Here is a 12,724-nt window from a genome sequence, read left to right on the forward strand (position 1 = left end):
AGCAGCAGCAGCAGCAGCAACATCCAAAAGAGATAACGATTCTACAAAAGCAAACTGAGGATTTTTTTTCCCTTTCATTATTCAGCAAGTACTCAAAACACAGTCCACCAAATTTAACAGAGATATCTGGATAGCATGAATTCCACAGTGATGGGAAATTACAAGGTTACAAGATACAACTCTTCAGCTGTCAGTAGGGTGCAAACCACTCAAATCCAGTACCGTTTATGCAGTTACTAACAATACTGTCTGTGCACTTGCACCATTAGGATTTTCCCAATCCAAATGACGTTAGTGTAGCAGACTTATATTATATACACACATATATTTACCACAGGGTGCTCACTAGTTTTGGAGATCCAGGCATTGTCTTGCAGCGTAAGAAAAAGAAAATCAGAAAGAAACATAGGGATTAAAACGAACACTGACTTTCAAACTGTTTTCTATTCTGAAGGTCATGACCATAGCACATGATCTTTCAAATCCCCGAGCACGTTCTTGAATCTAGAGTGAGTAACATCACCTGGAATGCACAGACATTGTGCTAAGCAGCCTTTTGTGAAATCTCTAATGTATGGATAATACAACACAGAAAAATACATACTTTTCCATACTTTAGATATCTGTAGCATTTATTAGAAGTGAGACAACAGACACACATGGGAACACCACTAATGATGGGGAAGTGTTAAAACATTATCTGCTATTCATTGCCTACAGAAGGCTGGTTTCCAAGTAGTTTTCTGGAGACACCTTCTAAAGCAGAAAGTCAAGGTACCATTCAGTGTAATTTTAAGCTTTTAAAATACTGACATTGAATATATTCTGGTTTATCTGATAATAATGTGAGGAATGTGTCCTCACTTGTGCGAATGGCCACAAGAAGTGCTGCTTTTTATACTTTCTGTTTTCTAAGAATCCGTGAAGAGCTGTGGTGTGTTCACATTTATTGTGACATTATTATAAAGAACAAATGCCACAATCAGTCCAGAGTTCTATTCTTGCTCATGCACAGAAAGGTGGCTCAGAATCTGACTATTCACTGCCATAAATTGTTCTGACATAATACCTCAAATTGAATGTTGGCAATGTGACTGTATTCTTTACAATTATCTTTTGCAAACACTAAAAATTATGATCAAGAAAAGCATATTGTAACAGGAAGAATAAAAAGGGAAGAACACTGCTTATCCACAAAGGCTGCTTCACAGCACATCATTTAATTCTATAAATAATTCACATCCCTCTCAGTTGTTCTGCAACTTACATGTGTTGCTGCTGGCTCAGCCTTTGGCAAGCACTTACACTGTTTTCAGAGACCACAGCAGCAAAATTCACCATGTTAAAGCAAGAAGGAAAGATTTTGAGGAGTAGTGTGAAGGCAAATGGAAAAGTTACAAGTCATGGTGCAACCCAAGAGACTTGAAATTTTTAGATACAGATCCTCTGTGCCTACCTCCTTCTTTTACAGTGCTGTAACGCTTCTATGAAGGACTTGGCTGGCTAAAGGATTCCATTTCACTGATGGTAACTGGGGGAAAATCTTCCTGCTCAAACCCAGGACAGCTAAGAAGCCACCACTTTTCACTAGCCACTATACTGAGGAAAAAAGGAGCTATATGGATGACAGTAATACTGTCCAGTATTTAATCAATGGAGGCTCTGGCTTAAGTTATTATTAAGCTATAACTCCCTTTCAAAAGTTGTTTGCAGCTGTTTTGTGTACTGTAGAGTTCACCTTCAAAATAATAAACCAGATGCGTTTTACATAAGTGTTCTTTATATAGGTATCTACAAACAGAAGACTGAATTGCAAAACAAAACAAAAAAGGAAAGGAAAGGATAGAGGGCATGCTTTCCCATGGATGTAATCAACAGCAGGGCTGCACAAACAAACATTTAGGACAAAATCTAGCTCATGGCAACACGGAAACAGTACAAAAAACATTCAAGGTAGCAACTTGTTGTCATATTAGTAAATTCTGAAGCTTGATTGTATTCCTATCTTCCTTGTATCAGAAAATATCCTCTGCAATGGGATGGACAGGTAAATTTCTTTTTAATTGATCTGAGACTGTGAATTAGACAGAAGAAGAAACGCAGGAGGAAAAGAATGGCTCTGGGTTTGATCTCAGTGAAAGAGAAAATTATTTCAGATTAATTATTTTGTGTGGCTGTGAAAAATCACTATTTAGCAATAACATGAGTAAAACCAATCACTCTGCAATTTCACACCAAAGTTACATAAACACAATGCAACTGCAGCAAGAATAGTCTTCACATGCGCTATTTCTCTTCCTGGGCAAAAGTACCTTTCCATTCCTGCTTATGATTGATTACTTTAGTTATATCATTTAAGAAAAGAAAACACAACTGTTTCTACAAAACAGCTCCGTAAATGCCAAAAGATTGTCAGAATATATATTTTTCAACTGAAGAAAAAAATCCTTAACCTCAGTACAAGATCCATGTATATCTATAAGATCCATTATATCTATCAACTTTACTAGACGTAGATCAACACTTATTAGCTTGCAGGCTGGACAAAGATCAGGAGATTAAAATCTGTTTCTCAGAAACATATTTCCATTAATATAATAAATGATAGTAAGATACAGCAAGTCCAACTGAGGGCTCTTTCCTCCAGAGTTCATATTTCTCTGGTCAAGCATGAACAGTTAATGCGCCATGCTAACGAGGCCAACAAGTTTTAGGAAAGTCTCCGTGGATGATTTTCATTGAAAATCTCAAAGACACACTCATTTAGGACACAAAGTCAATCTGAATTTTGCTATCAGTCAGAGCACACTGAATGACACTCCTCACTCTGCAAATGTAATTGGCCATTTGCCTTAGTTTGAGAGGTAGTCAGACAACACCTGCAAATCAACTGCTCTTCACAAATTACCTCAAGGGAGTTGGTGTTACTATAGCTAATCCAGAAGAGCGGGCTGGCAAAGGATTATTTTAATGTTCATCAGCAGTTACAAAAAAATGCATTCCAATTTGGTCAACTAAAGGGGAAGAATAGCAAAAAAGACCTAGCTTCCCAATAGGAATGGGCTAAACAAAGAAAAGAAAGAATACATTGTACTTTTACTAGGAAGAGTAGAAGTACAGGGCACCCAAGCCTGGAACGCCATGACTTATGCCTGGTTAAGCAACAGCTAACCTAGTTATTTCTGTAAGAACAGAGACTGCCACAGTATTCTTCCTTCTGTCCTCATAGGAAACAGGTCAAAGGGTCGAAGAGAGTAAATGCTTTTAGAGAAATAGACTTATTGGCCCAGTTTGGCAAATGTAACTCAACATTTGACTGTTCTAAACTGTAACATACTTATACATGGATTTTATATGAAAATCATCCCTGGGGATGTAAAAGACACCACCCTCTGATCTTGAAGGTGAAATACACATTCCTGTTTCATAAAGGATTCTCAAATTTGGAAGATTCTGAACCAAAGAAAATTATTCTTCTGTACCAAAAGATCATTTTAAACCACACCAGTACATATCCAAAGTAATTTCAGTAGTGTCTCTGAAATGGTTACGAGCAAATGCCAGTGAAATTGAGATTAGCATCAGGCAAAAGGGTGCCTCAAACTGATTAAATGCCTCATACTAATTACATAGTTTACCATTCTTATCTGCCAAATTGCTTTCCTCTGCAACTCCCCATAAGTCATTTTGCTGCTAAGGTCTCAACTCTCCCATCTGCAAAATGGTGTGAAATAAAAACTTGCAGCTCAAATGTTAATACTGTTAGAATCTGAAAGCAACAGCATAGTATTGTCTCAAAGAGTTAGCACGATAGCGTAAGCAATTTTAAATCCTTCTCTGTGTTAAATATAGCAGATTGCACAGCTTTCTCTGCAGTGAAAGGAGATTTATTTCCTAAGAATGTTTAAAATCCAAGTCCTTTTTCTAATGAAGCATCAGATAAAAGGATTTTTCTCAAACACCAAAGAAAACATCATCTATCCAAATTTCATTAAACATTATACGATTGTGAAATAAACAGATCTTATTTTTTGTCAAATTGCTGTTAGTTCCATTTATTTGGTAAGATGTAATACATATGCCAATTAGCCTCCACATGAGTATGTGAGAGAAATCCCTTCTATCCCTATGCCCAGTATTGTATATTAAGATCATTAATTTGTGTCTAAGAAAAAATTTTCAGTTTCACTCTTTTCTGAACCCAAAGCTAGCATTAACAGATAATGTAACTACAGCTGATAAACTCAAGATGCCTTAATATCAATTTGCTCAATGGAACATTCTGGTAATTTTGAGCTAATTTACTACAGCAGTACCTGTTCAAGATCAATTCACAGCAGACTATTTCCTACTTACTGTTAATTAAAATCATGGATTTCCTGTTACAACCAGCATATAACTCTGAAGAATTAGCTACAAAACCAGTGCGTTATTGACTCAGCTGGTGGACTACTTCTAGACTTACTGATTTATTCTGAGTTTCGCAAGAACAACTGCAGTAAGCAATGACACAGTGAGGCCAGGTGATGAGCGAAAAAAAAGTAGGAGATATACTCTCTGAGATTTATCTTCCCAAAGTTACAGAACTGCAGAATGGCTTAACTGATTATATCTCCAGCCCGAGGAACTGAGAGCACAGTAGGCTGGAACTCTTTCTTGGCGCAATAAATCTGGGGACCACCCAGCCTTGCTGTCTGAATTCCAGCCCTTTCCGGCCCTGAGAAGAATAATACTCTAGCTGTGTGCCAAGGGGATATCTGCAGGTGGCATCTGGGTTTGACCTAATCCACCCACATTTCTGTTGTCAGGATTATACAAACATTTTTTCTACTGATTGTGCTGGGCAGATACAGGCCAATTATTTCACTTCTGGAACATGGTTGTATGAGAGCACACAAGCATGGGAACAGTAAAGATAAAATGGGCATAGAGGAGCAGCACTGATTAATGAAGAGTCCACCCAAGGCTTTCGGTATGTTGCTTCCAAGCATTAACGTTCCTGAGATTTAAACCTTAATTCAAATGTCAGAGTTACCAGGAAACCAGCATCCACCAGGCCAGAAAAGAGGCTCCATCATCATACCACATTCCCAGAGACTAAGAGCTGTGCAGTCCCTGTCTCTTTTCACTAACGGCCATAAACTGAAAGAAGACACAATTACAGGACGTGTGTGTATTGCTTTTGCTTACTAGTGAATCGATGTCTTCTTTCTTTTCCAAAAATCTCTGCCTGATTCCCACAGCAAAAAGGTAAAATCTGCTTAGGTTCTTATTGAGGAGATCTAATCAATCCAAGCATTCTGTACTGCATTTTCACAGAAGCTTAAGATGCTATGGCGAAGAGGATGTACAAATGTAAAAAAATCTGCTTTAGAAAGCAGCTCTGTAGATTTCTGAACAGACATATATTCAGAGCTTTGTCAAATCAAGTGCTGGCAATCAAGTGCTCTCCACTTGCATTGAATCTTGCAAAGCCTTGTTGTTTCTTAGGCACTCTGTCAGAAGATAAAAGTCAACAGACAGAGCATATATCTCATTCAAAGCCTCTTCTAAAGCTTTTTTATGAAAACAAATAAGCTAGTTGTCTGAGCCCTGTGCATGTGAATAATTTAAGAGTTTAAACTGCAACTGGTAAATGTTACGAAAAATGACATTAACAAACATCAGACTGGAAGATTCCTAATTCTCAAAGGCTACCGAGTGGCTCGTCTCAGCAGCACCACTCTGATGCACTTGTAAGAAGATCTGGACCAAAACTATTGCAATAGCAGGCCACCAGGTAAAATTCTCGTACCAAAAGTAACTGGAGATCTCTTTATTCACCAGGTTGAACAGGCTGTGCTAGGCTACTTCTGCATTTTAAGACATTGCATTAAGATTACAAGATTAAAAAGGCAAACAAAAATATCTCACAGCTTTATAAAACCAGGCCTGAACATTCACAATTTCAGAACTATCTGGAGTTTAGAAGTATCCAACCTTATTACTAGCACTTTCTTTGACCCCAAAGATACCTGTCAGACTTCCCTTAACGGTCTGGAGTCATGTGAAATCCTGTACATTAAGGCTGTGGTTTCTGTTTGGTGCATTAACTGTTGAAAAATCTTCCATTGTTCTTGTAAGGTGAAAGAGGGCAGATGCTCTTCCTGTAATGTGTCACTGTATGTCTGACCAATGAGTACACTGCTGTCTCAGTGCTTCTCAGCTACTGAGGAGAGCTGTGCTGGTGTGGGGTGTGCATTTGCATCTGTCTCCCTTGTACAATGACTCTTCTACTCTTCTGTTGTTAATATCTTATCTATGTCACTTACATTCTCCTAAACCCAGCATTAAAGCCTCCTTTTCTTTACTCCCTGCAAAGCATTGTTAATCTCTCCCCAGGTCTTATTCATTTTGCTTTTCCTAGGATAAAGTTTAATTCAAATAACTATTGTTAGTTCATCTTCTTTTTTTCAGTTTTTTTTTTTCAATAACAGTACTTGGAGAAATCTATCACGTTGCAAAAAATATAAAAGGTGCATAATTAATATAACAGTCATGATGAATGTATATTCAACAGGTTTAATAAGAAAGAAGTACTTCAAGTTGCCTCTCGTTATACAAGTGCTTTGCTTTAACCTTTTACAAATTTTTGTACCATTCATCTGGTTGAAAACTGTGAGGCAAATGGGGCAGGACTGTCTTTTTGTGACGGGTCCCTGCAGAACCAAGTATTTTACGGTCTCCTAAGGTTTCTGCACTAAGCTCTGCAAATTCACACACACTATCATCTCTTGTAGAGATGGAGCCTTACTACTTCAGCAAAGTGCAAGGAGGCTAAAGCATGTTTGCCATATTTCACATTTACTCAAGCTCCAGTAGAAGAAGGACTTCAGTTCAAATTCACAGATAAATTAAATTGGTGCAGCTAAAGCAGACAGTATCCCTAGCAATATTCCTTTTCTCTCCTGAAGATTATGCCATTCTTGCAGGCATGGCTGAGCAAATTCTGTATCTGCTCGCTAGCTGCTGTGGCTTAAATTAATTAAGCGCATTAATATCATCTGCTGCCTACTGGAGCTTACATTAGCAGGCAGGACCATAAACACAGAAGCAAGCTGGGGGTCGCACATCTCCCTCTGCCAACTGTAGGGAAGGGAAGGATACAAGGCTGAGGTTAGAGCTGGATGCAGCTCCCTCCACACATGGTTCTCAAGGTGATGAAAACATCAAGTGAGACCTTATGCACTGCATGTGAACTCTAATCAAACAGTTTTTGATTCTTCTCAACCCCATTTATGCAGGCACTTCAACACCCCCAATAAACCAGCAGCTGAAACTCTTAGAGAAGGGAATTGTGAAGTGACAGTTGGTTGCTACCTCCCTCCAGGGCATATCTGAGCTCTGCCAGGAGAGGGGCTGTAGTGCTTTACCAGAGCTCTGAGGAGCTGCCACAGCTGGTCAGTTTTGGGGATGCTGAACAGCACTGATAACTGCTGAAATTCAGAAGTAATGGGAAGTGATACAAATGCAAGAAAATATTTACAGTAGCACTTACTTTATCTGCATTTCTTATTATAAGAATGCAATTAAATTAGTAACGATAAAATGAGCGTAAATATCAATGCATATACTGATATTTAGAGGATGAAATGTATTTTTGTTATTTAGAAGATCACCCAATTCCTGCTCTTTGAAAGCTGGAAACAGTGCTTCAATTTATCTCTATCTTGTTTTCCATCATAACTTATTTATTTCAAGTATGTCAAGGGAGAAACTCAATTTGTAAGGACGTTTTCCAATTAATGTTATTAATTAAAAGTTAGAGTCAGTTGGTTTGTAAATAATCTTATTTAAAACCACAAAGTTTTAGGACTCTGGGAAATAGTTGAGAATGCAGCTATGCAAGTATTAACGGAAATGATCCAAATTTTCAATCTCCAAGTGTTACAGCATGTTTTCTGGCATTCTGAATGCCTGCTCATTTTTACATGATCTGTAATCAATTTCATTTCCTCCAGAGCTCTTTTATATTATTAAGGAGTTATTGTCCCTGTTAGTTTCTGTTAAGCAGTGCTATACACAAGTGCTTAGAAGTAATGGCTTTAATGAGTTTTATGTTTATCTTTAAGTTCTGCTCTGAATACGACAAGAGTCTCTGTGGAGTTCCAACTTTATGAATTTGTGCTAGAATCCAGTAATATCCTAGGAAATGTCTGTCATTTAGACTTATCTTTAGAAATCAGTGTACAAATTTACAATGTCACAGCCCTAAGCCTGCTGGTGTTCACAAAATGTTTGGACAATGCTCTCAGCCATACAGTTTGAATTCTGGCTGGTCCTCTGTGGAGTCAGGAATTGGACTCCATGATCTTTGTGGGTCCCTTCCAACTCTGGATGTTCTATGATTCAAAGATTTCATTTCAGCGTTGGTCTTTCAAGTTATTTTTTTGGAATTAAAGCAGCCTCATGTATGAGAATCCAAAGAGACATTACTATGTCTGACCTGGTGATCAATCAGAAACACTCATCCAACTGAAAGAATCATAACTGCTGGAAAAAGATTTAAATCTAATAAAGAGCAAAAAGATGATTACAAGTCACTTTAGAACTGTAAAATTACTTATTTCTCTAGTGCATTCATACCAAGTGAATAACCACACTTTGTGGATGCAGAGATATTTCACATCTAAAAATAACTTATGCTGTACACTGATTGCAAATCAAGATATACCCAAGGCAGCTTGTGTTTGTAGGTCAATTTATAATCCTTACATTTAAAGGAAAAGCTTAGAGCAAAATCAGATGTTACACTTTTCATGTATCCGTAGTTGTCATATGCTATGGGTTATTGTGAACCTTCTCAGAGACGTGGCAATTTAGATTAATATACTTCTAAACAGTTTTAGAACTAAACCTGATACTATATGTTGAAAAAGTGATCTTCAGCAGACAAGAGTATTCTTAGACTACATGAATGTCAAACATAGAATGGTTTGGGTTTTAAGACCATTCAGTTCCAACCCCCTGCTATAGGCAGGGACACTTCCCTCTAAACCAGGCTGCTCACAGCCCCATCCAGCCTGGCCTTGAACACCAGGGAGGGGCATCCGCAGCCAATGTCTCACCACCCTCACAGTAAATAATTTCTTCCTAATATCTAGTCTAAATCAACCCTCTTCCAGTTTAAAACGATTTCCCCTCGTCCTGTCACTATATGCCTTTATAAAAAGTCTCTCCTCAGCATTCCTGTAGGCCCCCTTCAGGTACTGGAAGGCTGCTATAAGGTTCCCCCCCAGAGCCTTCTCCAGGCTGAAGAGCGCCAGCTCTCTCAGCCTGTTCCCATAGGGGAGGTGCTCCAGCCCTCAGTAATATTTCAACATCTGCTGCTTTTCCTTTTGTAATGCCAGCCTGCTTATAGCTGAACAAATTCTAATCCTCAGAGCATTCAGGTGAGTTGACCAAAAGTAGCATTTCTTGTAGCCTTAACTGGACGTTGGCCTGACATTCTTTATGGTGGGAAGGTATAAACAGTTAAATCCTGCTCACATCCTAACTGTCTTACAATAGCTCTACACAACAGGTTAAGCAGCAGCTTTTTTTTGTTTTTTGTTTTTTTTCTCCATTATGAGAGAAAGAGAAATAAATGTGGCTTGATACATTTATTGTGCAAAAAGAGTAATTTCTATGTTCCAGAAAATACTTTCAGAAATAATAATAATAAAAGCTCTGAACTCCAATAGAGCCTAGCCAGAGAATCACTCTGTAACCAGAGAATCACTCCAAGTTTTAAACACAATTGGTTGACAATATTTTAAATTAGCATTTTTGTGTGCAGACAACAGCACTGTATTTTCATTTTGTAGTGGTGCTTTTAACCACAGAGCCACATGAGTCATAATGCAGGGAAGGCAGGCTGAGGAAACCTAATGGTTTCCACACTTCAGAGTGTTTCTTCTGTTTGAGAAGGAAAATGTTTCCTTTGTTCAGGACAATGTAAGTGTGAACCTCTTTGCCGTAAGTTTGACATATGCTAAATCCATTTTGTCAATAGCATGGAACCTAGAAATACCTAAATCTGCCTTTCCTATTTTTTACTTTCTGAACAAGGGAAACTCTGACTTCATTGTAAATGCAATCAACTAGAAAAATTTGACTAGACCACAAAAGTACTTTGTGGGATTAGTGGTTTCCAAACAGGACTGGGAACCATCAGAATCAGATTCTAATTTTGCTATGCAGACATGTCACTATGAAAGATATTTAAGCCAAAGATTTCAAACACTGACACCTAAAGTAAGGCAGTGAAATACAGAGTTAACTCTGCATCCAGCAAACCTTTAATGCATAGAAAATGCTGTTTGCTGTTTTGAGTTGGAAACAACACAGAGAAGTTTTATTATACATGTTTTCCTCTTGGAATTTTTTATTCCTTTTAGATAAATAGACCCATAAATAGGTTTGTCTTGATAATATCATTTCAACTGAGCTACAAGTATTGTCTATTTGCTGGGTTATGCTTCAGAGACTTTTAAAATGGAGCACTTCAAAAACTAAGTTTCCTCAGAAACACATCCCTGGATTGCATCTGCATTCTCTCTAACAGCAACTCACCAAAAGGAATCATTTTCATTTGCATTTGGTGTCTTCTGCCTCATTTATATCAACCACAATTTCAGTGGATTCTCAATCACCCGCTGAAATCCAGGTTTATATGTAGTGATTAAGGTACTCCCTGATTTGAAACTAAATGTAGCTACCACTGACAAACAGCAGGCTGCCTAACCAGTAGAAGTGCTTGTAGAGATTTCTAGAATCAGGAAACTCTGTTTTTGGCTTTTCCCTTGATGTATATTTGCGATTGCAGGTAACCCTCCTATAGTCTCTGCTCAATGGACCAATCCTGTTACCAAGGTCACCTTTGCAGGGTTATATTTGCATCCAGCTGACGTTGATTCATGTTGCCAGATGGCTAAGGACAAAGCACAATTGCTCAACACAATGTGTGACCTACTTACACTCCTAACAATCTGCTGTTTAATACTTCATAAAAGCATTGAGAGTTTGATTAAAATTTTAATTTTGTTTCATAGTTAGCCCACATGTGGCATGTACACTTTGCATACCAGATACATCTGTTCCAACAGAGAAGTAGTACGATGCCTCTGACTTCTTTCTAAAACAGCGCATGTGAATAAATAAGTGTAATTTCCTTATTTCCTAAAGGCACTCTCAAAAGTAATTACAAGTTGCTGTTTTACATATCGACTCTGGCTCATCTAGTGAACAGCCAAACACTCTCATGCTGTCTCCACTTAAACAAATAGTGACAATGGTAAAGTATCAGCTACTGAGAGGAATTAAAAACATGGCACAAAATTCATGTAGGGTTTCTAATCAGATATACGGATAGTCATGGGGACATTCTCCATTCATGCTCATAGTCTCATATACATTTATGGGATAAGTGGGACAAACTATTTTTTTTCGTCTACAACTAGAAGATATGCAAGAATAGTAGAAACGATGATGGTCGTTATAGGCCAGATTCCCCGCAATGTTCAGGGCTTCAGGTACATGGTAACTACCAGAATGAGTCAGACCTGACATCGACTAAGACCCGCAGCTGCCTCTGCCCTCAGCTACTACCAGATGCTGTACAAAGCAGAGAAAATAATTCCCACTTTCAAATAGCCCTGCCTGGTTCTGATCTCTAATATTTAAAGATTGGCCCCTGTCTTGCTGAAGTTTTTCTAAGTTTCAAGTTCCTTGCAAAGTACTCATCAACATGAATTTCAATCCTGAATATTTTTATTTCCAAAGTGATCTCCACACCAGCTCTGAATCTGCTTTGCTTTGATATATTTTCAAGCACTTGGCACCTCTAAATGAAGCCAAACTACTAAAAGTCCTGAGCATTCAGCAGCTCCTGCTGTGAAAGTTCACAGCCAGAACCTCAGGGCAGTTTAGCATGGTGTATGAAGCTAGGTCTATGAAATAGTGTTAGTGTGGTCTTTGTAACTGTTGTATTTTCCACGGAAATAAGTAGGAAGCACTACTTTTGGAGGGACCTATGTACTATACATTGAGGAGGAAATCAAAGAAGCTATTCGGAAAATGTTCCATCACATATCAGTATCATCACACCTGGAGAAAATGAGAAGGGAAAGTCAAACACAGGGAGTGGCAATGTTATCATCTTAATGCAGTCAGTGCTAATGGGGTGATTATTAAGACAGCATAAATAAAAATAAATGGTTGGACATTGACTACAATAAAATTTGGTCAGTGAACTGAATATTACTGAATAAAAAAGTGAAGAGTTATTCCCAGACACATTGTTATGTTATTTGGCGTTCTCAAGCCAAATGAATAGATGAATACAATCTAAAAGAAGTTATTAACTGAAGCGTACCAAACAGAGGAAGGGCCATCCCCTGGGAAGCTTTGCTCCAACTTACAGCTCTTGTTAGCCTGATTTTGTCTAGCACCGTAAGTACTTCCCCTCCCTCCGGAAGGCTCTGTCATTCACTGGTGGAATCACAGGAGGGACCATACGCAAACACTTTGACCCTGCTGTGCCCATGGCATTTGCCACATAGCCAGACATGGTTTTACTAAGAAGTTCTCTGCCCCTCTGAGACTCAAAAGATGCCCTGAAAGGACATTACAGTTGTTGATGAGAGAGAATAGAAATATATTTAAAGAAAAGAAACAGATGAGTTTCTATCTACTATCTTCTCAA

The 12,724-nt window shown here is 38.2% G+C and overlaps 1 protein-coding gene across 1 annotated transcript in view; it reads right to left on the minus strand.

The window, feature by feature from the left end:
* LOC100548128 (1-phosphatidylinositol 4,5-bisphosphate phosphodiesterase beta-1-like) overlaps positions 1-12,724 on the minus strand; it is a 383,894-nt gene that overhangs the window by 174,036 nt on the left and 197,134 nt on the right.

Source organism: Meleagris gallopavo, chromosome 2 (genome assembly GCF_000146605.3).
Source record: "Meleagris gallopavo isolate NT-WF06-2002-E0010 breed Aviagen turkey brand Nicholas breeding stock chromosome 2, Turkey_5.1, whole genome shotgun sequence".
Taxonomy (NCBI): Eukaryota; Metazoa; Chordata; class Aves; order Galliformes; family Phasianidae; genus Meleagris; species Meleagris gallopavo.